This window comes from Phaenicophaeus curvirostris, chromosome 14 (genome assembly GCF_032191515.1).
Source record: "Phaenicophaeus curvirostris isolate KB17595 chromosome 14, BPBGC_Pcur_1.0, whole genome shotgun sequence".
NCBI lineage: Eukaryota > Metazoa > Chordata > Aves > Cuculiformes > Cuculidae > Phaenicophaeus > Phaenicophaeus curvirostris.
In genome coordinates, this window is record NC_091405.1 from 1,570,502 (window position 1) to 1,594,776 (window position 24,275).

The following is a 24,275-nucleotide window of genomic DNA, read 5'->3' on the forward strand; positions in this document are numbered from 1 at the left end:
GGGATGGGGCAGCCACCCCTGCTCTGGGCAACCTGGGCCAGGGCCTCCTCACCCTTGGAGAGAATAATTTCTTCCTTGTATCTAATCTAAATCTACCGTCTTTCAGCTATTTATGTCTTCAGCTCTTCCCTACTTGACTATTGCAGGAAACTGCTTCTGTTTCTCTCATCTTATCTCTAAGTTCCCCCATGAGCACAAGCCAGGGGAAATCATTTCATTTCCCTCATTTCTTCCCCTCTCCCTGTGTTATTAAGCTTTCCCGAGCACTTCTCAGTGGTCCAGCGGCCACATTTTTAATCTTGTCTTCTTTACCTGTTTAAAAGAAATCCCTTATTGTTTTTATTCACCCCATGGGCATTTCTTCTCTCTCTGTCATATTTGGTTTCCTAATCAACTTTTTACATCTTTTCAGCTCTGCTTTATAATCCCTTTCATCGCCTTAATATTTGCCTCCTTACCCAAGTCACCTGCCTTGTTCCTCTCTCTGATAGCTTTTATGACTTCCTCAGTCATCAGCCTCCATCGGAAACAGCGTTCACCCATCCCTGCTTGACAGGGATCGCTATTTCCAAGTGCTGCACTCATTTCCTGACCCTGAGTTGCTGTATGTAAACGAGGGCTCAGTGAATAGGCACCGCTGCCTCCTATACTGACTTTTATTTCTTTCTTGCTGTTTGCTCATGAGCAAATGGCAGTATTCTCACATGAACTCGTTGCTCCAATTTGCTTCTAAGTACCTCAGTGGGTTTCTTTTTTCCTTTGCGAATGCAAATGCCCCCAAAGCAGAGAGCCACCATACCGGCTGCCACAGATCCATGAAAAAGGTGTCATAATTTTTTAAAGGGACTTTAAATGCTGAGTTTAGCTGGCCCATTCCACTCTCAGAACAGCACTAAAATCCCCTTTGCCATTAACAAGCTCATACTAAGAAAGCCAGTGGTGGTGGATCAAATCTAGGAAGGGGAACAGTGAGAGTTAACTGGCTCGCCTAAGGCCATCCAGAAGGTCAGTGGCAGAGAAGAAAGCAGACTCTGCACTCCTGCTCAGGACTGTATCGGCTGAGCCAGAATAATTCTTGGCAAAGCAGCAACAGTGAGACCACAGAATCAGATCATTACTAATTTGGTTTTATTTGTTCCAGCAGTAGGTGATGAAATGCAAATGGTCCAGGCAGATGCACAATTTCCAATCCTCTGTGTGTGAAGGCTCAGACTTCGGAGCAGGGTCTCTCTCCCTTTGATCCTAATGCTGCACAGAGGCACAGAAAAGCATATCCAATGGGTTCACATGCTCAGGAAAATCTGAATTTGCAGGAATTACTTTCTCAAGCAGCTTTGCTCCATTGCAGTGTGAAAATACAAAGTTACCCACATATATATAGGGGGGGGGGTGTGTGTGTTTTAAGCAGTACAGGTTCCAATCTCTATTGTAGCCTCTTAATCTTCATACTGATGAAGTGGGGAGGAGGGAAGAGGCAAACCAGGAGGAGGACCCAGGTTGGCCCATCCAGCCCTGCCCTGTGCCCAACAACCCAGCTGCACACATCTGGCAGCCCCTGCACAGGGCGGTGGAGGTGAGGGAGAGGCACAGCACGCAGTGCATGTCCAGCTCTTTGCAGGGGTGTCCTCTCCCTCACCAAAACCCTTCGGCCAGCAGCAAGAAGCAGGCTTGGCAGCAGGACCTGCAGCAGTGCTTGGGCAGCAAAGTGGAGCTTTTTAATATACATTTAAAAGAAAGAGTTGGCACAAAGGGAGGTAGGGATGAGCCGCAAGTGTGAGAACAAGAATGAAACCACACCTTTGTTCCCGCTAATGCTCTTTCCCCTGCTTCATGCTGATCAGGGCTGGTTAAAAACTTCTTTGTGCTATTTACATTTTTGACAGAGCATTCTTTGCTTTCTTGCCATGTTTTCAGGCTTTTCACCAAAGGAAACTCTCCCAAGCTTGTACAGCCTTGAGATTTAAAAACAGTTCTGAGTTTTTGTACCTTTTTTCAAATTCTCCAACAGAATCGTGTTGCAATCAGAAACAAGATTCTTCAAGAAAAGACACTAATTAACATTTTATTGCTATAATTATTCCTGTCATATTCCCTTTGCTACACAGGTCCTCTCTTTCATCATTTATTACAGTGATGTAACTCTACAACAAGGCTTGTGTACAAGAAAAAGACAAAGCTGAAGGCTTAATTCAGCATCACGAGTGTGATGAAAAGAACAAAGGATGATGCAGCTATGCCCTGATCCTGCAAATACTTATGCACATGGATAACTTCACTGCCAGGAGTTTTTCTGCTTGCAGTAACTGGGCACTAAAGCGTCAGCAGACTTGAAGTCATAGGGCCTGAATCCAGCTCTTCTGGAGTCAGTGCACACACTCTGACACATTTCAGCAGGGACTCTGCCAGTAATGACTTAGGGAAGCATTTTAGCACCGCTAAGTTTACTTGCAACCTAATCCTGAGCATGCACAGGCTTTCCTGGGCTCCCAGCACACGCTTCTGCTACTGGACGTGACAGTGATTGATGACTTGATTCATCGCGATTCTGTAAAATTACCTCTTGCGGGCACTACCAGGTGGCTCAGCACAGCTCAGCTCGGCATCACCAGCAGCAGGGCCAGGCAAGCGGCTGGGCATCTTGCTGGCCACAGGGCAGGGATGCCCAAGGATGCTGCTGACAGAGCCAGCCGCCTTCCATGGGGCACAGGGCACTGCTGGTTTTGTCCTGGTCTTCTCCAGAAATGATGTCTCTGGCAAAAGAAACTCCCAGGGATTATATTCCTGTGCCAGATAGGCATTTTCCAGCCCTGCGGGGGACATCTCTACACTTCAATTAGTCCCTTAATTGAGCTATTTGCAGAGGAAGGCTCAGGGGAGCTGAACACCTATTTCTTCGTGGTTTAACTACCACCAAATCTAAATACTTAGTTTGTCCCTTAAATAGGAGCAAATATATAGTGTCTCTGCAAACTTTGGCACGGTGAATTGTCTAATATTTTCCTGCCACTGTACTAGCACTGTGATCAAACTGTGGTGTGAAGTATATTCAATTATAATTGAGTTTTGATCCTGTGATTTTAAAATAAATTGTATTTTTAGGCAAAACAGCATACACTTCTACCAGCTACTTCTAAAGTGAAGGGCCAGCTGAGTTTTTAGTCTGAATATTATAGAACCAAATGTCTTTTTGTGTCAAGTTTAAAAATAGTAGAATCCTAATGTTTCGATGATCCAAATTTAGGATGGAATGAGAGGAGGAACATTAGGTCTGTCCTTAAAACTAAACCAGGATGTGTACCTCACTTAAAAATCATGGAATCATAAAATTGTTTGGTTGGAAAAGACCTTTGAGATCATCAAGCCCAACTTTACCTGTCCACTACTAAACTATACCTAAGCACCTTGTCCACTTGTCTTTCAAACACCTCCAGTGATGGTCACCCCACCACCTCCCTGGGCAGCCAGTTCCTGAGAACCATTTCATGGAAGAAATTTTTCCTGATCTAAACCTCTCCTGAATCTAAACCTCCCCTGGTGCAACTTGAGACCATTTCCTCATATCCTATTGCTTGTTACCTGGGAGAAGAGTCCACCTCGCTACAACCTCCTTTCAGATAGTTGTTGACAGTGGTGAGGTCTCCCCTTGATAAATATATGGAGGGGGTATCTGGAAGTATTAGCCCAGTGCTGGTGCAGGGCTGAGCTGCAGCCCTCACCCCCGGCTTGCCCTCCCTCCCCTGTTGCAGAGCAGATGATCAGTTCCTGCTCAGTAGCACTGTTGAAGACATGTCTGCAGCAGTGTTAAACTTAAGAGCAAAAGATGTCCTCCAGAGGCAGCATCCCTCTCCTTATCTGAAAGGAACAAGATGGGTGCTGGTCTCTTCTCCCAAGTGACTGGCAGTATGATGTGAAGAAATGGCCTTAAGTTGCACCAGGGCAGGTTCAGATTGGACATTAGGAAAAAATTCTTCACCAAAAGGGTTCTCAGGTACTGGCAGAAGCTGCCCAGGGAGCCGGTGGAGTCACCATCCCTGGAGGGGTTTAAAAGACGGATAGATTAAGTGCTTAGGCATATGGTTTAGTAGTGGATGGGTATGGTTGGGCTTGATGATCTCAAAGGTCTTTTCCAACTTAGTGATTCTATGATTCTTTAATTTTATGGTTATATCAAACACTGCTACAAACAGCAAATCATGTCAGAATAAAAAATAGAACTTAAAAAGTGTTGTCAAAGCCAATATAATTGTAGCCAAAATGTACATAGCTGCCACAGTGAAGATGAGGATCTCTATTTTATGATCCTTCAGTAAACCAAGCTAACCATGCATCTAAAGTTACCCCAAAGGCAAGTGATCTCTTTGATCAAGGGACTTCAGCTGACCTGGGCAGCTTTCAACCAGGGTCTTAGAGTGAAACCTGTCCATGGCTGCCTGGGCACAGGTTACAAACGCCCAAGGATTGGTGTTCAGCCTGGTTCCCACATCCTGGCTGCTGGTTAAAGTAAGTGATCTCAGTATCCCATGAGACTTATGTGTTATTATATCCAATTTGAAAATTACCTCTAATGTGAGGTGCACAGAACACCAACGAAAGCAACCATTAATTGTTAATATAAACTATTAATCAAACACCAGGATGAAGGTCAAAGTGCATGACTGAAGCCTCTCAACAAATGAAAGGATTATTTTCCCTCTTACTGAGCATAATTATCATCTGAATTTCATCAGATTTCTGATCAAACCACTTCCCTCTGCAGTGACCTGTTCCACCACTGCGGTAAATCTGCTCCCCAGAACTGGTGTTTGCTTTTCATTGTCCACTAAGGTGTTTCTTGGCATCCTGGATGTCTGTGAGGAACAGGGAGCTGGCACCCTTTCGCCTTTGTTCCTATGGGAGTTTTCTTCCCTCCTTCCATTGTCCATTACTCACGATAAATTTGCATTGACCTGGCTCCCCATAAATTATCCTGTCTCCTGCTGGCACGTCCTTTAACTGCCCCAGTTCACATCCTGCAGGCCCATGACATGGTGGACACACCTGAGGGCATGCAGCCTGGAGGGAGAGCAGGCCCCTTCCCACATTATACAGCTGAAAATATCCAGAAGATGACAAGTTGGGACATTTCGGATTGACTGTCAATCAGTTTTCCTCTCCTCCTTTGTGCAGCAGGGTGATCAGCCTTGCCCAGCAGTTTTCCTTCAGTAATTTCTCATGCAGGCTTGGGCAGCTCAGATACTTTCTGCTGATTATTTCTATTTGTTTATTTTTTTACACACACACACAGACACGCACACACACACAATGTCTTTTGCCAGAAAACACTGTCTGTTTTCCATAAGAGACAGAAAACTCAGCAAATGAAAAAGACTGGAACTTAAGGCAGAAATATTCTGGGGATTTTGTTTCTAGCAAACCCTAATAGAATTTTTAAGTGTGCAAGAAACCATCTTTCTGCCAACATTCATTGCTTTGAGGAAATTTCAGAAGTGCTGATCTGACCCAGGATTGCTTAGGAGTAACATCCATGGCTCACAAGTTCACCGCTACTGTCCAGGCCTGAGATGCCAGGTTTTCTGAGAGGTGCAGACTAACTCCTGGGATGTTGCCTTTACCCTGCCTGCCTGCTCTGTGCCCCACTGGAGAGGAGCTGGTTGGCAGAAGTAGAGCATCTGGCTCTATGACCACTCGTTAGCACTTGCCCGTGGTCTGGGGACTGCAGGGGACAGGGGTGAGGCCTCGCTGGGTGGGCTGAGCCCAGGTGGGCTGCGGTTGGAGCTACCAGGCTTCACAACCTTGAGTTGCATAAGGGTAAATCCATGCCTGGAGTTTGAGATGGTTTAGTCCTATTTAGAGTTTTCTGAGACAGAAAACGTGTCTGGGATCAGTCATTCCCAACAGCGGGGTAGGTGTTGCTCTCGGCCAATGCCATAGGACACCCGTTGGTGGGCAGGCCTGTGCTGGAAAGTGGTTGTATGAAATCCAAACTCATCATAAATAGAAATTGCCATGGCTGAAATTTATGTGTTGATGGTTTTGTTGATGAGGATTTCAGCTGTGCCTGCTGACCGAATTAATAAGTGATATTTTGCTAATGCCTGCTCAGAGTCTTATGTGTGTTTCTGTTTGCAGGTTGTCTGTAGAGTTACCTGGTTTTTCCATGAAGAGCATGACCCATCTGCATGGATCTTTCTCGGTTTGGTTTCTTTTTTTCTCTGTATGCTTTTTATTAGTTTATTTTTTACTTTTTTTTAAGAACTCAGGAGTACAGCCCTTGGGGTGCCTTTACCAGGGGAAAGCGTTGTGCCGATTCTGTTAGCGTGGGCTTGCGTGAGCCACTCCTTTGAAGAGAAGGTCCTAATACGTTAAGGTATGCCAGGCTGTGACAAGCTGAAATCTCAGCTGAAGAGCCCTGTCAGATCTGTTCTCTCATCCATGCCCTCCCTCCGTTCAGCCCCTGACCTTCCCCATCAGATAAGCAGCACAGAGCTCGGCCCTGCGTTCCCTCTGCAGTCTCAGCTCATTAAAAATTCATTGCCTAAAGTGAATCTATTCTGTTGCTGCTGAAGTGTTATTTACCTCGGCCGGATTTCCTCAGGTTCTGACAATTAAAGGGGGTCCAAGGAGAGGGCTGAGTCACGGAATTAAGGCTTGGGCAATGACTCTCTTGTAGCAAGAGACGATCATGTAAAGCCATAATTTCCCAGCTGCGTTTTGGTTCCCCTTCAGTGCTTCATTAAAGGTGGTGACTCAACAGAAAGGATGGAGACACAGGTTAACAAGAATCCCTCCTTTTGTGGGATTAGAGTCTTGCATAGCGAGGCCCTTTCAAAGGCAGGAGATGTTGTCAAGCATCATTAGGAAGCCGTTTTAAACAAGAGTCATAAAGCACCCTTTGCGGTCAAACGAATTTATTAGAGAGGCGAGTGAGTGGAGGCAAGCACTGTAGGAGAGAAATAGATGAACAATTTGCACAGCATTGATAACAAAGCAGTTCACCAGACTCAGAGCTGCTGCCATTAGAACAACTTAAAAGGATTTTGCAAAAATCCCAGGGTGTTTTTCGTTCTGGATGAAAGCAGTGACTTTGTGGATGGTGCTGGCAGACACCGGGCATGTCTCAAAATCAAGGTGTGTGTGCAGGTTAACTATTTCCCAGCCTCAAGCTAATTTCTTCCAACTAGTGGGAGTGGGAAGAACCCGTCCTCTCGTTGTGCCTCAGTGATCCTGAAAGCCCCCCTGAACCCCAGCCCAAGCAGCCCTTCACAAAGGCTGGGCAGCTGGGGAGGGAGCCGGGGGCTTTGCTCAGGGCTGAGTTTTAAATCGAGCGTGCCAGGGTAGAACTTGAACCTTCCTCCCTCTGAGGAGATAAAGAATTTGTAGCCATTTCTCCAACAACTTCTGGAAATATCCTGTAGCAAAGTACGAGTTTAAGGGCAGGAGGAGAGACTTCAGACATAGTCTGATCTTTTATAGGTTCTGGGTTAGCAAAGAAAGGGGATGCTGTTCTTGGGTTTGATGGAGGGGAGAATAAAGAGAGAAAGAGGGGAATGAAAGAGGAAAAGATGATAGAAGTTACTTGTTTGGGAGTAGGTAAGCAATTTTATTATGCAGTTAGCACGGTGGACTATGTAGTGTGTTTGTTTATCAAACCAGAAGCATATATCTAAATGAACCAGTAGCTCAAATCTAAACCAGCTGTGGCTGAAGGCAGAGGAAAGCCGCGTACTGATCATCCAGGCAGCACCTGTCCTTGTCATGGGATTTCCCCCGATCCTGCTGTCATTGAGAAAGATGCAGGAAAATCCCATTTTTTTCACACGTTCACTTGGGCCACACAAGCCACGGGTTCAGCAGCTGATGTGAGCCCCACAAAGAGCCTCGTGGCTCCTGCCTGCACACGTGCTTTGCTGCCCAGAGGAAGGACAGAGGCTGGCAGAGGGACAGAGAGAGCAGAAGCTTGAATGGACTGTTATTTTTGGAGTGGTTTCTTTCACTTTGTTTGAAGGGTTCTTGCTAGGGCATGTTCAGAAAGAAGTGATGCTAACGTTGCAGGGAGCTTGCAGGAGAGATGAGCTACAGACAAAGGAGTGGGTGTTCACGCCATCTCTTTAGAGACTGAAGGATAACTGTTCATCACCGAGGTTCTTTGGAGTGCAAAACAGTGGCCAAAAGTATATTACATCTCCTGGCTAGGAAGGGGGTTTTTATTTAGTATTCAATTATTCATATGTGTTAGCTGGTTTGCAGATGAAGCTGCAGCTCCTCCCTCCTTCTGATGCACGCCAGGAGCGTACAGTGTGGGGTTGGGGAACTGGGAGCATCCTGGTGGCAGGATGTGGTTGAATGCTCTTCGTCATACAGGATGGTGAAAGTGAGATGTCCATTTTTGGGCTCCCTAATTCCCTTGAGGGCTCCCAGTCGTCACGTTCTTGTCTTGCAGCTGCACTGCTCCTCCACCAACCTCCCCAAACCTTTCTTCCCCTCTCCTTGTGGCTCTTTGCCACTCCTGGGTAGTTCCTCCCCAGTGTCAAGGGCCCCCTTTTCTTGGGCGGCAGCAGAGGGGAACTGCACAGGGGCTTTGGCAGAGCAAGGGAGTGGACTTGGAGCATTGTCTGGGTATAATTTAGGCACTATAAACAGAGGCAGCAAGGGGTCATGCTTTCTATTCTCATTTTGCCCCCTGCAATGTCGCTGCTAACTGGTGCATACAACTTGAACTCTTGTAAAAATTAGCAGAGAGCACAGTACTGGTGACAGAGAGCTGAACTTTTCCAACAGCAGGCTCGAAAATCACTGTGTGCACTGAATCCACTTAAACTTTAAAGAGACAGTCTGCTTTCTGCTCTTTCCACTGCTTAGTTTGGAAATGACTGCAGTACTAATTAAAAGCAAATTGCTTAATCTTGTTGCGTCAGGAAGGGAGTCTCTCTTCAGAGAGGATGCCTCCTGTGAAAGGCCTGGAAACACGGGACCCCTGCGGGGCGGCAGAGCCGAGCGAGGCAGCCCGTGAGCGCGCTGCTCCATCAATTACTCAGCGCGCTTGTGTTCAGGCCAGCAGCCGTATCGCAGCCCTGCCTCTGCCAGCAGGTATCAGAGCAGCGATAATGATATTTGTGTTGACTCATTATATAATAATCCAAATTTCCTTTGCGAGCAAGCCGTCTGCAGCGGAGATGGATTCTTTGCCTTAGCGTTACCAAGGATGCCTGGTGCACCTCTCGCCTGCTCCAAGCTCGGCGTGGAGCGCCTGTGGCAGCGAAGAGCATTGGTGGGGTTGATGCTCAAACCCCAACATGTGACTAAAAATCCACAGTGCACAACGTGTTTCGTCCCCAACATCCCAGCTTTCCCAGGGCCTACAGGAGAAAACTCCTAAACACTTCACCCGCCAAAGCTTCTGGTTGATGCACTTTACTCCCGTGGAGAACCCTTATTTCTTTATTTATTTTCTAATGACCGTAGCAGCCTGCACTGATGATTTCTATGACCTCAGCATAACAGAAATGTGCTTCTTTTTTTATTTTATTTTTTTTCCTTTTCCCCCAAGTTTACATTTGCACGCAAGGATGTGTAACAACATGGAGAATTGATTTCTTCCCTTCTATTATCTTTGGATAACATGCGTACCATCTTTGCTGACTAACAAAGAAATAGGAAACCTCTCTTCTTTTGCTGCAGGATACCCATATGACACCCTGTTCCTGTATTTACTTTAAAGCAGCTGGGCATTGATAGCAAATGAACTAAAAGCTGTGGAAGAAGTCCATACCCATTTTCCTCCCTATCACATGTAAGAAGAATGGCACAATGTACCTTTTTTAAGCAAGATTTTTATTGAGTTATACAATATGCCAATGGTTTTAAGTTTAGGTCAGTTGAGGCAAGGCCACATTTTTCCTGTCACAGGCCAAAAAAGAGCAGTGAACACAGAAAATTCAAGTCAGTGCAGCTTAGAGTGGGATTTGACGTTGGTGTGATTGAAGGCTTCATTCAGGTGAATTCCAGCATAAATTTATCATGTTTTGCATTGGTTAAGCAAGCAGGGAACCGGTGTGAGTGGGTGCAGTGGTTGGGTGCAGGTGCGGCCTCTTCTCCATCCACTCCCTGTAGGCAGGTTTATTCTTCTTTATGGATGCTGTCTTTATATAAGCCTGGGTTTAGCAGGTGTAGGGTGTTTTGCTGTGTTTTTAGGGGTAGAGCTGAGTCTTGGCTCATGCTTTACATCAGTCTCAACAGGTTGAAGTCTTGGGAGACCTTTGTGGTTCCCTGCTGGCAACCAGGACAGGGATTATTCTGGGGATAGCTGTTGTGTGAAAAGCACGTCTCCAGCCCTGCTCTGTGGGAGATGTGGAGGCTCAGGGTGAATTCAGCACCTGTTAGGGATGATGGGAGGAAGGGAGCTGTGGGGCTCATTTGGAGGTCTGTGCTCAGCAGCATCCCAGCACAGGTGGCTCAGGAAGCACAAACATCATCAATGAATCACACCTTTAAGTAAGAGGCTGGAGAAGTCCCAAAGCCAATGGTCTGATGTGCTTGAAACTTGCTCTCTGGCCTTTTTTTAGAGAAAAGCCCCAAGTGTAAATCAGAGGAAGGTGATTTCCCAACAGGTCCTTGGTCAGAGTATTTTGTTGACTTCCAGCATGGCTAGAATGGCATGACAGATGTTCCCAAAGCAAGTGTTGCATGTGGCAGGGAATCACAGAATCACAGAATAACCAGGTTGGAAGAGACCCACCGGATCACCGAGTCCAACCGTAAAGGAGTTCTCCAGAGCAGCAGTGGTGGCCAGATTTATGGATACTTTCTACCAAGGTACTATTGGATAAGGCCAATTTTAGGATACTTCTTTTGCTGTGAGAGGACAACTAAACTGCTTTGTATCTGATGTTGGCTTTGCAAAATGGTGTTACGTGTGTGAGAAGGAGTCTCTGGTGCAGAGCCCATGTGTGCATCAGTCTGGTGGCATGAGCAGCGCTCGGGCTGAGCCAGGTCCTGCCCCAGATTTGTGCTGAAGTGATTCTCTTCACCTTGGTGTTGTTTTGAGTAACAGCAGTGTAAATTCAAGCCTGGTCCAGCTTGCTGCTTTGATGAGTTTTTCTCATTTTTGGGGTAAAATGGAGATCTTTCCAGGAATCTGGTGGCTCTAAGCTGGAGTACATGGGTCTGGCCTTTGGCTGTTTTGCACAATCCCTACAGCAGAAATGGGTTCTGCTGTCTGCATCCCTTAGCAGAGGAAGTATTAATTTTAATGGGTGGCAGCCTATGAGCTAATAAATATGTCTTCATTTATTCGAGTGCTGTAGCATCCTAATGAAGCTTAACAAGATTATAAACCTTATAATGTGAACCAAATCATGTATTTTGCCAATTTAAATATTTCTACTTAATAAACCTGAAGCTTTTCCTGTTTAAATGTCTATCCAGGAAGGCTAAAGTCAAAGCAATGTTAAAAATATTTTGAAGAGGGAGGATGGGAGACAGGATTATATACAGATTCCATAAAATAACAACTCCTTGATTATTACACTGCGTATTATTTATGCTCCCCTCTTATAATTCTATATTATGCTCCCCTTTCCACATCTGCACTCCCACTTCGAGGGTCATTGTATGTATACCGTATAGCACCCCATGAACACTTGTAAATGCATTAACTCCCACAGTTACAGTTCCTTCATTCCAAAAGAAACCACAGCAGAGATAGTGATTTTTCTTATTTTTCTGCATTTAATGCTTTCTAAATGGCAACTTAGTGTCAGTATCTGCTTCAGACTTTCCAAAGCTCTGTCATAAAGTAAAGAGAGTCTATTACTGGTATAGATTTTATGTTCACTCCATCTGCTCTGAAAGGGTGTGTGGACATGTATGCACAATGTGCGATGATTAGAAATGTTCCCCTGTGTTTGTAGAGCCCTAGACTTTTGTCTGCTTAGTAATAGGTCACGGAAACAGTGCAAAGCATTGCCTCGTGCAGGAGTGATTCTGTAGTGTTAGCGCTGATCTCTCGATGTTTTTTAAAATGTGAAAAGAAGATTGTGAAGGGCCTATTTTTCATTTCCTGATAATTGTAGTAGGTAGTTACCACGAGTGAATGAAGTGAGCCATGCTGCAAATGCGCATCTTCTATTCTGATGCAATCTTTAATGACATTAGAAAGGGGCATTGCTGTATGAAATGTTGCTGGTGTAGATGGAAAATGTGTAGTCCTCAATGCTGATGGTGGGAAGTCCACGTCCTATGTGACACAGGGACTGGCAGGACAGAAAACAGCTGCATGTTAACAGAGGAATTACTGTGTTGTGTTGTGATGATCTCAAGTAAGCAGTTATGATGGAGACAATACTTGTGACTGTGCCGGGGAGTACGTTACAAGATGGATACTCCTCTGATAGTCTTCATCCAAATACCTGTGTTTCCCAGATACAGGAGGAAACAGATGTCGAGGCACTCTGTGTTACTGTGGAAATCACAACCACTAAAATACTGAGTTTAGGTCTGACTAAGAACTCGAAAAGTCGCCCAGAAACTGCATTGTTTTGCAAGTTCCAGAAGCAGGTATGTTGTGCAGGAGGGGTGGCACAATCCCTTCCTTAAGCCACTAGAGATAAAATATAATTTTACAAATGATGGGTAAGATCCTCGGTGGGTGCCAGATGGCATAACTCGTCTTGAGTTCAATGCATGAATTTCTATCAGCCAAACACTACTATTTCAACAAAGATTGGGTTGGGATGATTTTCCTGAAAGATGCTCCTCTGCAAATTAGGGTACCAATCCCTGTTCATATGAAAGGCCCCAAACCTTGAGTTTCTCCTTCATCTCCTGGCTGGCGAGTTTAACACTTCCACCCAGGATTTTTGCTGCCAGGGATTGACACAGCCTTTTACACTGAGAGCTCCTCTGGCAGGAGAAGTCTCCTTTTCATTGCCCATTTCTTCCCACAGGAGAGCTTGCTGTGGAGCCGTGCTCCTAGGGCTGGAAGACCCCAAATGCTTAGCGTACACTCACTTCCACCCCAGCTTGTCAAGTGGACTTCATTCCCTTGTGCCTCTTATTTTTTTTGCACATTTTTAGGTAAAATAACACTATTAGCCATCCCAGAACTCTGATCCACAGCTATAAACAGTGCAGCTGAATGATCAATTCTATTGATTTCTTTCAAGTGCCTCTGTCAAAATGCTCACGCAGTGCTGGACTGTTCCAGACCCACAGGTACATCACTGGATTAATACTGTTCTGTTGGCATCTCTACAGGTCTCTGTACAGTTTATTTTCTTTTTAATGGTGCTATCTGCATTTTGGGGGGAGAAAGGGGTAAACCTGTTTGGATTGCAAAGAATTGATTATATCTGTCAAATGGGTTGATTTGTTTGTACACAAGGGAAGTGCATTTAATGTGATCTTTTAAAATAAATAGTTGTTCAAGTACATAAGTCAGGGCACAGGCTGTCAGTGGGTGTAAATCAATACTGGTTTCATTGGCACCAGCAGAAGGATCAGGCCACTGTGCCTGTGAAAGACACTACAAAGTTACAGCTCGGCTGCACCATTGATTTCAACATTGACTTAATGGTGAGTGGAACACAGATGTTTTCAGCACTTCACCAGTGCCGTGCTTTCTTCTTTTAACTTTGCAAGAATCTGATAATAATTTATTATTCTTATTATGACTTGTGCTTGTTATCTATAATCCACCTGTTCCAAAGAGGTGGATGATGTGAGTTGACATTAATGATTGGGGTGGAGTGAGCAGATGAGGTGTGGCAGAGAAGAACCAACAGGGTAAGGGAGGGTATTCGGCCCCTCTGCTCTTGTGAAACCTCACTTGGAGCCCTACATTCATTTCTGGAGTCCTCAGCACTGGAAGGACGTGGATCAGTTAGAGTGAGTCCAGAGGAGGCCACAAAAATGATCTGAGGGCTGGAGGATGTCCTGTACAAGGACAGACTGAGAGAGTTGGGGTTGTTCAGTCTGCAGAAGAGAAGGTCTGGGATGACCTTAGAGCAGACCCCTAGGACTGAAAGGGGCTCCAGGAAAGCTAAGGAGGGGCTCTTGATGAGGGAGTGCAGGGATAGGATGAAGGGAAAAGATTTTCAGCTAAAAGATGGGAGACTGAGATGAGATTTTAGGAAGAAATGTTTTGCTGTGATGGTGGGGAGGCCCTGGCCCAGGTTACCCAGAGCAGTGGTAGGTACCCCATCCCTGGAGGGGTTCAAGGCCAGGTTGTATGGGACTTGGAGCCCCTGATCCAGTGGGAGGTGTCGCTGCCCATGGCAGGAGGATTGGAACTGGTGGGCTTTAAGGTCCCTTCAACTCAAACCATTCTATTCCATGATAACTAGTGTTCCCTGTAAGGCAAATATTACAGATAGCAGAGGAAGTGTGCTTGGAGGACAGTATCAGTGGGGTGGTAGATGGTGCTCCTCTGTATTAGAGGTGTTGATCACAGTAGCAATCACAGCAATCAATGGGGAATGGTTATTTTCTTTCTGTGATGTCCTGCTAATGTTGATGAGGCCTTGTCCTTCATTAATAGCCAAGCCACCTGTCAAAGACAGCACCAATTGCAGTAGCTGAGACAAAACTCTTGGCAAAATTTTCACATCCTCTTGTTTATTGTTTTCACTAAATCTCCTTATTCGTGACAGTCCCATGTAAGTGAAAGGTGAAGGCTTGTGACACCCATAGCAAGAGCAGCAAAGCTTTGAGATAAGCCGTTTCCTTCCTTTAAACCACACAAGGCTGTCTCCTGGGGACTGTGCCAGAGCAGGGGTCAGGGAGCCCTGCTCCCCACATACCTGCAACTGCTCCCCCAGAGCCTGGAGAAGCCACCTGGGTTTGGGCTTTTGGTTAGCACCAAAGCTTTTGTGTTTCCTGGAAAAACACTTCTAACAGTCTGCAATTTAATTTAATAAATATGGATAAAATAGATCTTAATGTATCATATAGGAGAGAGAGTAGCTCATCTTAATCCTTTAATTCTTGCTTCTGTTCTTGCCCCTCATTTGTCTTCAAGGGAACGGAAACTGAGAAGCTCTCCAGGTGCCTTGGTCCATCCCTGCTGTGACCATGGTCCCCAAGCATGGTGATTGCACCAGGACTGTGCTGTTTTACACCTTCCTGTTATGCAGGGAAAGGCCCTCTGTGTGTTTGCTTGGGATGTAAGAATATGAAAAATTGCTGATGATACATCATCTCCATAAATCTTGCAGACAATAAGTCATAATGCCTGTGTCCTTACACATGGTGGTAGCCCAGGGACAGCTTTGCCAGATGTGAGTAACCGCCCGTGGAAAAAAAATGCAGTGGAAAATGTCTCCCACTGTTTACAGCATCTGGAGTGGAAGCTGGGGCTTGGGAAGGCTGAGGCTGCTGATGGCATCACTTTTCCTTTTCTTTAACACCTCTGTAGTGTTACACTGTGCCCATTGCATGGCTAGAATCCCCCAAGTGTTAATTAAAGAGCACGGTCATTTCTAACTTCTCTTTTGCCTCAGTTGTGACAGGACAGCAGTGTGACAGACCATGAGAAGACCTTCAGGTTCTTCCATATTTCACACATTTCTCCTCCTAGCATCCCTCCTACTGCCTCCACACCCAGCAGAGGTGTTTTGCTCCCAGGTACCTTTAAAGAAAGGCAACTAGGATATGGTCTGAAAATTGTCTCCTGTCAATGAGAGACCCAGTTAACTTTTTCCTCCTCTGGTTTGCACATCTGTCAAGGCAAATTAAAGGAGACACAGGAAGGAGTCTTGTCTAATAATCATTCCAAGCTGTTGTATCTCTCTGCTCATGAATGGAACCAAAGAACTTTGGTGACAACAAGTGAAACCCTTGTGAAATCACCAGGCTTTGCTCTGCATTTGCATGGATTGGTCGAGTCTGGGATTTCTTTTCCGCTTATGATGTATCTCTGCTTTTACTGTCATTCTCTTCCCTTTGTGACTCCAGCCACAAAAAAAAATTGAATGTAAATAGCAGCCAGCACTTTACAATAATTCTTGGTGGAGTAAGGTTTTAACAGAGGCACTCTGTGATTTACTATTTATAAGTGCTACTGCTCCCAGCCCACAACATCACTGCTTCATCACAGAAGAGGATGTTGTCCCTTCCTGCATGGGCTCACACCTTTCCCTGTACCCTGCTTGCCAACCCTGTGACAGGCACTGGTGCTGCCTGAAGCCCATTGCTGGGAACCAGGATTGTAAATGGGGTTTGCAGGGAGTTGTTTTCTCCTCTTCTGAGTGTCCACCCTCCAAACCTAGGGAGGAGGTTTCCTTTGCTTTCTGGGTGTGAGCAATCCCAGCACTGGTCCTTGGGCACTGGAACAGGCTGCCCAGGGAGGTGGTTGAGTCACCTTCCCTGGAGGTATTTAAAAGATGGGTGGATGAGGTGCTGAGGGGTATGGCTTAGTGATTGATAGGAACGGTTGGACTCGATGATCCTGTGGGTCATTTCCAACCTAGTGATTCTTTGATTCTGTGATTTCTCACTGAGTCCCACTGATGTTGAGTCCTCAGCAGGAGAAAGGAAAAACAAGGGTAAGGCACTCCATAGGGGTGGCTGCCCCATTCCTGGAGGTGTCCAAGGCCAGGTTTTGGAGCAACTGGATACAGTGGGAGATGTCCCTGCCCATGGCAGGGGGGTAGGACTAGGTGAGTTTGACGTTCCTTCCAACCCAAACCATTCTATGAAAGTATGATGTGTATCTGGGAGGAGGGTGAAGTTCTCTGCAAATGGGACTTTCTTACTTGTCATTTCTGCTCCTTTTAGCTGTTCAGTCCCACCTGCTGACTTCAGTGCCAAAAATAACTTTTTAAATATACTTCTTTGCAATGAAGAGAAAGAAAATTGGAGGGAGCACACCTGCAGAGCTTGGTGGAGAGGGGCCACAGAGGCAAAGCTTTGCTGGTTGTGGGTGCCGTGAGCTGTGCACCCTGCACCTGAGGTTGCAGAGAAGCCATTGTCCTCAGGAGAGGTGTTGGGCATCTCCTGACTCTATCCCAGGCAAGGCTTTTGTAAATAACACTCATCTAACTGGCTACTCTTTATTTTGGTTCACAAATGAAGCAATACTGAGCATGGCTATCTGAGTCCTGGTAGGGCATAAGCTTCTCGTTTTCCCCTTCTTCTACTTCCTGCAGTAATTTTATTTTCCTTGTTCACTGACAGACAGTTTGATGTTGGAGGCACAAATTATAAACACATCAGCCTATGCAGAGTATAAATAAATCAACCAATGCCTTTAACATTTGTCAAATTAAATCCATTATCACTCAAATGTTATTTGTGACTGGGTAAAATCATGTAGTATTTAAATTAATATGGCACAAGTAAACATAATTTCTCCTTACTCTTTTTATTTAAAAAGAAGAAAAATCTTTGCCGGATATTTTGTAGAGATATATATATATTTCTTCTGTGGGGGATCATCTAATTTGGTCCTAAGCCTTCTCAGAAGAGTTCTCAATATGTGATGAAGCACTGTTAATGGTTTATCCCTAGTTTGAGATGCAAGGGGTATCTTAAAAATAGGCAGAACTCAGATGTACTAGCGTTTGGGAGGGAAGGGTTTGGGTTGAGTGTCATAACTAAGCATTGACCAGTGAAAAAAAAATCAAGGTCCGGGTTTTAATACTGTGAGCACTTCACCGTGTCAAAGCCTGTACAGATTTTCTTTCTCGAGGTGAGGTTATATCCTCTATAGCAACATTTGGTAGTTGCTTTAAATTATTAAAGGCATTTCATAGGGTTGTTGCTCTTTGAGCAGAGTTTGCAAAGAGAGCCACTGCCTGTATTCTTAAGGTAGGTTAATGATGACTTTCCTAGTGCATTGTGTCCAGGACACTGAGGTTAATAAAACCCGTAGCTCTTCTTCATGACTATCATGGGATGTTTAATGTTCAGGAGTGTGCAAGACCTCAGCTTAATGTTCCATATGAAGAATAGTGCTGCCAAGCACTCATCATCCCTAGTGCAGGCATAGGGCATTAGAGGTGCAAGGAATGAGCCAAGCACATTCAGGACAAGCTCAAGCACCTCTGAGCTCTGCCATCCACCTTTGCAATTGAGGGCAAGGAGCCAGGACTGGCTAGCAGGGCTTCCTGGCTGGTGGTCCGCAGCCACTGCCAGGGCCAAGGAGTGTTTTGCTGGAGAGACGCAAGTCCCATCCCTGGTGCACACTAGTTGATGATTCATTCTGAGCTGGCTCAATAAAAGCATTTGTTTATTTGATACGATCTCTTTATTTTCCTATTTCCTCCCCTTCTGCCACCCCCATTGGAAAATGGGAAAGAATTTTTGGGGGTTGGGGAATAATGAAAGATTCATATGGGAGGGGAGGATTTGCTCTTGTAAAAACTCTCTCTGAAACAAAGGAAGAAAGAAGGTGGGTGGAAGGGGGAGTAAATTTCTCCCTTCCTCTTTCCCCTCCCTCTAAAAAGAGCTTGAGACTTTAAAATAGTCCGGTATTGTTCTGGGACTTAGTGGGCTTTTCTAGCTGTGAACATTGCAGCAAATACCACAGCAATGACAGTATAGCACTGTCTGTATTCTCTCTGTGTGCTGGCTGGACAGGGATTTTTCATTTCATGCATCATTTACAGCCTTCTGCATTGATCTACAAAGTCAGTGCATATTGCTAACACAAAGGGAGAGAAGAAAGGGAAGAGATAGGCCTGAATGACAAAGTTCAGAGCTGAAATCAAGTCGCGGTTCAAACTTCCCCAAAGCATTGGTTGTGCCTTACCGTTTGCCTTGTGCTGAAAGGATAGTTTAGATCACAAAGATCAGAAACAGGTTTGAGCCAAGTTTTCAAGCCCCCTAAGCTCCAGAAAAATTGAATCCAGGCTATTCCCTAACAAGGAAAGGTCAGAACCTCAGGCTGGGATTTTCAGCCCCAAGGAGAGATCATTGGTTGTATCCATCTGCCGGGAAACGGTTGTGTTTGCTGTCTTTGACACCTGCTTTTCCTGTGAATGAAGACAACAGGATATTTCAGGGCACCAGAAGGTGGTTTTGCTCACTTGGGCCAGCTCCTGACCCTTTCTAGTGGGTGGTCACTGAGCTAGTATCCCACACATTAGCACTCGAGCACCATGTTCTTTCCTGAGCAGCACTTCCATGGCCTCTTTCAAGAGGAACAGAGATGCAAAGGGAGGATAAAAGTGGAAGCAAAAGCACAAGGACTGGAGGGAGCACTTAGTGGTTGAAGTGGAGTGACCATGGTGGAAGGGGCTACTGAACATATTCCTTCAGGTTCCAGTCCGCTGGCGGTGGAGCCCACTGCTTCTTTGAAATCAGGCATAGTTTTCTTAAAAAAATAAAGGGAGGAGGGTGCATCTTGTTTACATGCTTCATTGGGGGATTTTATAGGAGAGAAAGCACAAACCAGAGGAGAAATGCTATCTTCCATAATTTGTCTCATTTTCCAGGTGTATTTCATACCAAAATCTCTTCCTCTGGCAAAATTCTATGTCTGCCAGCACAGAGATTCTTTTTTTTAATTTAAAAAGGTTGCATTTTGTGATATTAATTTTTTAAAAAGCTCTGTCTAGGCATGTATCATACACATGCAATTTTGCTTTATCATAGTAACAGGTACTCTAATCTCTCTCATCTGCTTTAATGAACTACTAGTATAATCTTGTCATTTCGGTTCACTGTACCTTGCCATTCAGTGCGGTCTCATTTCCCCTGCCAATTGCCCAAGGCTATTAGTTGGCAACAAAGCTCGCTTGCAAAATCAACCCAAATCAAAAGCAGCAATGCCACGAGGTAAAAAGTTTGTCTCCAGCTGCTTCTCCAGCAGCCGGGCAAGTTCCACAGGTTCCTTGGCGTTCTTGCCTGGGCTGCAATGTGCCTAGCCAGCTCCTCGCTTGGGCTGAGACACCACAAGAAGGATCAATATGTCCTGCGGGATGCAGGTGGCTGGTGTGCAGTGCCCTGGGCTCTCACAACGCCTCCACTGGGGCAGGAGCTCTGCTGTGCCCAGGCACAGAAGGAGTGGGGCTGCATTTTTATAGGGGTTTGAGACCTGTTGCCAAGACCAAAAGGAATGTACTCCAGATATTGCAGGTAGAATAGGCATGAGAGAGAATTGGGATTGTTCAGCTTGAAGAAGGGAGAGGTCTCCAAGGAGACCTCATAGTAGCCTTCAAGTACTGAAAGGAGCAACAAGAAATTTGGGGAGGAGCTCTTGATCAGGGAATGCAGGGACAGGATGAAGGGGAAGGGTTTTAAGCTGAAAGAGGGGGAGATTGAGATGAGATATTAAAATAAATGTTTTCTTGTGAGAGTGGTGAGGCTGTGGCACAGGTTTCCCAGAGAAGTGTCGGCTGCCCCATCCCTGGAGGTGTTCAAGACCAGATTGGATGGGGCTTGGATCAACCTGATCCCATGGAAGGTGTCCCTGCAGGGGAGTGGAACTGGATGGGCTTTAAGGTCCCTCCCAACCCAAACCATTCCATGGTTCTATGAAACAGGTCGCCTTCTGTGTAATTCCCAATCAAAACCAATTTCTCTTTTACAGGAGGGGACAGAAAATCGTGGAGTTATAAGCTACAAAAAGGGGAGTCCCCAACCCCCTTTGGCAGAGGAGGCAGGAGGAGGAAAATGCTGCCTCTGTAACAGTCTGGTGGAATCAGTAGAAAGGAGATTGGGAACGAGCAGAGGGTTGTGATCCCTCTGTGATGCTGCCCAATAGCTTGATGAAACCCAGTGATAACTTGATGAAACCCAAGCATCATTCTGGAGTAGACCCATGGCCCCAGAAGAGGTGGGCACACCTGTGAAAGGCTGGGGATTTGAGATGCAGTTGTTCCACCTTACATGTGGTCTTCATTCTACAAAGCCCTGGTCTCACTGGAAAGCATCATTTGTAAGGAAACAAAACCTCCAAGACATGGCTCTCCCTACATATACCACTCCTTCTTCCCCAGCAGTGAGTGTTGGGCATTGCTTGTGCCATCAATTATACATAGAAACCAGGAAGAGATTCCTAAACTACCCACCCCTGCGTGTTTTAGGAACTGAGTGAAATGTCCTCTAAAGGCAAACCCCAAAGTTTCCATGAAGAAGCCAAACATAGTGTTGGATAAATTACTTGGTGGTCCAGAAATTCTTGGCCTGTGCCTTGTTCTGGGCTCCTCTCTCAGTATCTGCTCTGTCTTTGCAGGTGGTAGGGTCATCCTCTGTGGGGGTTGCCTGCAGTGCTCCCCTGCCCAGACCAGGATGTGCCTGCTCCTTGGAGAGCAGAAAGCTGAATGTGAGGGCAGTTGTGTGCTCCCCTGAGGATCCCTTGGCCTGTTCTTGCAAAAGCAATAAAAGCACACACGAGTGCCACTGAGGAACCTCAGCCTTCTGTTTCAGCAGAGGTGGTATTGCAGGCAGCTCTCCAGTCCTGTTACATTGTGATAATGAGCTGCATTTACTCCTAATCTATATATGTTGGCCCTCACTGGGTGTTTTCTGCTTTTCTTCAAGTATGAGAAACATCATCCCATGTGGGTCCTTCTAGATCGTCATCAAATTGCCTCCTAAGCTTTGAGCTAAGTGGCTGGAACTATGCTTTTGGGTCTTCAGATCAATCGTTGATCTCTTTGTTTAGAGTATCTGTGAAAAGCTCACTTGTGCCAGATGCAGTTGGTCTTTAGTGTTATGGTCATAAGAGTGAATGAGAATAAACCTCTAGTCCTCACTGCCTCCCCAGACTGCTTTTGCTGATAACCACCTCCAAGCCACTATTAGGTTATGTCAATCACGACAACGTGAAGGACTCCCCTTCAAAAGCTTTCTATATCATGGCTGATTTCAAGACAGAATAAAGGTGTATTGGAAGGTTCAGAAGATCCACCAAACCTTATCACCCTGTTCTCGTGTCCCTGCAATCTGATAAAGATAAATTTTCTGGCCTTTGCCTCCATCTTTCTGGGCCTTTGGTGTTCTCATTTGTGGTACACCTGTAATGGCTTCTTCTATCTGCCACTGCTTTGAATACGATCTCTGGGCAAGTGAGAATTCAACCAAACATCACAAGGTTTGGTAGATCTGGAATCTCAAATTAGGTTGCCTCAGAATCATTACTCCATGGACTATTTCAGTCTGGATTTTTTTGTACCTGCTTTGCTTAGAGATGCAAGGCCAAAAGTGATTTAGTGAGCTGTCTCACTCTCAAGCCTTATCTCATTGAGAATTACCTTTTAAAAAATCCCTCTCCAGTGGGGACCTTAAAAATCTCCTGCAAAGGGCTGCAAGATGAAGATGGAAAGATTTACGACCTGGGATCCCAGAGCACATGTCGAGTGCAGCTTTGGAGCTGGACAGGGGAAGTGGTTCATCTGTGTTCATGTTTTTCTTTCTTTTGTTAGTCAAGTGTCTTAGTAGTAGTGGTATTAGTAAGAGTAAATTATCAGATTTGATGAAGGTTGACAATCATTCCTCCCAGCAACGATCAGGTTCTCACAATCCACTGATATTTCATATCTCTTCATGCTCAACTCCTCTTGGGTCACTGGGCCCTTGACATATCCTGAGTGAAACGGGAACACTTCTGAGTAAGCTGAGCCAGTGTTTGTCTCCTTGGATATCCAAATTAACTCCCTGCTAAAAGCACTGTGCTATTTAAACATATTGCTTTGGGTTTTTTTCTTTTTAGGCCAGCGTTTCCACGTCTGTCAGTGATATAGACATGTTGCCATGAAAAACCAGTGAGAAAGCACGGTTCTTATCTGCTGTAATCTAATAAGCCGTCAGTGTGGAAAAAAAAAAAAAGGAGGTCAGCCAAATGCGGCTCCTTTCAGTTTAAAATTCTGAAAATGACTCACTCCTTATTTAGGCTTATAATGAGCTCCCGCCCACTTAGGGCAAGCTTCTAATTTCAGTTGCTCTGGCATAAATCCAGAGGGCTTCCATTGAAGTAGATGAAGCTCCTGTCGATTTACATGGCTGTGAAGGCGATTAGGGCCTGGCCTCGAGTGCTGGCAGCCGCCTGCTGTCGGGCAGACTCTCCTGCTCCAGGCGGACGGAACAGGACAGTGAGCTCAGGCCTGCGTGCACTCCCAAGCGCTGGCTCCGGAGTTTCTGAGAACACTCTTGATGTCAGAGTAACGTCAGTTTTCTATCTCCCTACGTATTGCACTACCAGTCAGTTTAGTTCTCTGTCAGTTTCTTTCTGTCAAGGCTCAAGGTTCCTCACAGAAAAGTGTCCAGTGCTTTCAAAAGGAGGCATGAGCTTACTCTTCTCCTAAGTGACAAGTGATAGGACAAGAGAAAATGGCCTCAGCTTGCCCTCAGTTTAGATTGGATATTAGGAAAAATTTCTTTACCAAAAGAGGCTGCCGGGGCGGTGCTGGAGTCACCATCCTTGGAGGGTTCAACAAGCGTGTGTATGTGGCACTTTGTATCATCGTTTAGTGAACACAGTGGTGTTAGGCTGATGGGATGAGCTTGGAGGTCTTCTCCAACCTTAACTATTCCATAAGCACCACAACTGCTCAAATGCCTCCTGCTTAATACGAGTTAAAGAGACACCAGTGGTTAGGTAGAGAGAAGTATTGGTTAAATAGTCCTGATTCCTCTAACCTTGCTTTTCTGCTAAAAGAAATAAAATATAAGATATGTGTGTTTTTCTTTTCTATCATTTTTTTTCCTGAACACCCCACTCTGCTCCGCTGTCTTGCTTTCCTGCCTTGCCCCATCACTCTTCTGGAAAAGAAATCAAGAGCGTGCCTGAAGTGTCTGACTGCAGTAACACAACACACAGCAATGCAATGGATGTCAGGCACTGAAAAGCCTCGAATGTTTCTGGAAGGCTCCTAAGGCTTTGGTGGCAATAGCGGCCTGGGCCCCTCGCCAAAATCTTGTCCTGAAAGAAGTTCTTGGAGGGCTTTGGAAATCACTGAAATCTTGAGACTACCTCAATTAATCAAGGTGCTTTCTAATGTTGTTCATATGAAGACTATTGACTTAGATTAAGGCACAACATATATCCTAAAGGCAAGTACTGAGTCTGTACTAAGAAGGTGTTTCAGCTGCTGGAAGGAAATCAGGAACCATGGTCTTTTGCACCTGAGTGCAGACTTGTCTAGGAAAAACCACTGCAGCAGGGAAGAGCAGCAAAACCCCAAATGTACAAAGATAGTGTTTTCAACATTGTGGCAGGAAGCATCACCAGGGGAAAGTGCTGCTCTCCAAATCAAAACTTGGCCAACCTGCTTGTGTTAAGCAGCTGTGTACTTGGAGAGAGCAAAACAAGCCTCAAACTCGAAACCTTTCAG

At 45.5% G+C, this 24,275-nt stretch overlaps 1 protein-coding gene across 1 annotated transcript in view; it reads left to right on the plus strand.

Annotated features, from left to right (window-relative positions):
- Positions 1 to 24,275, plus strand: part of MAF (MAF bZIP transcription factor) — a 202,437-nt gene that overhangs the window by 85,531 nt on the left and 92,631 nt on the right. Inside the window, exon 3 of the transcript XR_011338452.1 lies at positions 6,141 to 6,193. The gene's annotated coding sequence lies outside the window, so the exon portion shown is untranslated. The remainder of the gene's footprint in view (positions 1 to 6,140; positions 6,194 to 24,275) is intronic.